The sequence below is a fragment of the Adiantum capillus-veneris genome, unplaced genomic scaffold (genome assembly GCF_014529385.1).
Source record: "Adiantum capillus-veneris isolate H3 unplaced genomic scaffold, ASM1452938v2 Hic_scaffold_297, whole genome shotgun sequence".
NCBI lineage: Eukaryota > Viridiplantae > Streptophyta > Polypodiopsida > Polypodiales > Pteridaceae > Adiantum > Adiantum capillus-veneris.
This window is the reverse complement of record NW_028221418.1, coordinates 181,078-181,625: the sequence shown is the minus strand read 5'-3', so window position 1 is coordinate 181,625 and position 548 is coordinate 181,078.

Here is a 548-nt window from a genome sequence, read left to right as displayed (position 1 = left end):
CAATTTTAAGTTATGTGAACATTCAAAGAGAAGAATGTTCCACATAAATATTACCAATTCCATCAACAGGAGATCCAAAGATGCCTTCCATTGGATCTTTCTCTGCAATAACATGGAGAAAAGAAACAAAAATGGTTAAGAAATGAATCTACAAGAGCTTCATATCATTGTATAAAAACATCGATTACATTACCAACATGCTTATCCATGTTTGCCTCTCCAGGTGCCAGCAGCTTCAAAGCATCTTTTAAAGGTTCCTCACATCCATGAAATAGACACTAGCCGCAGACTTACAGGTAGTTACAAAACAAAGTGGGTGATACGGATGTTGACACCGGAGCTGTAGACACCGGTAACAATAGTCTGCATGATAGACATCCCACAAGCAACACAATCACCTAACTGCACACAGCTATTGTCCGATCCCAAATGAACAGGCGGCCTGACAGGAAGGATAGGCCTTCTGACTTGAACAAATTAATAATCGTTTCCACAAATCGAAGATGCCATGTCGCCACTCTACTTCCCATAACAAAGTGTCATGTTGA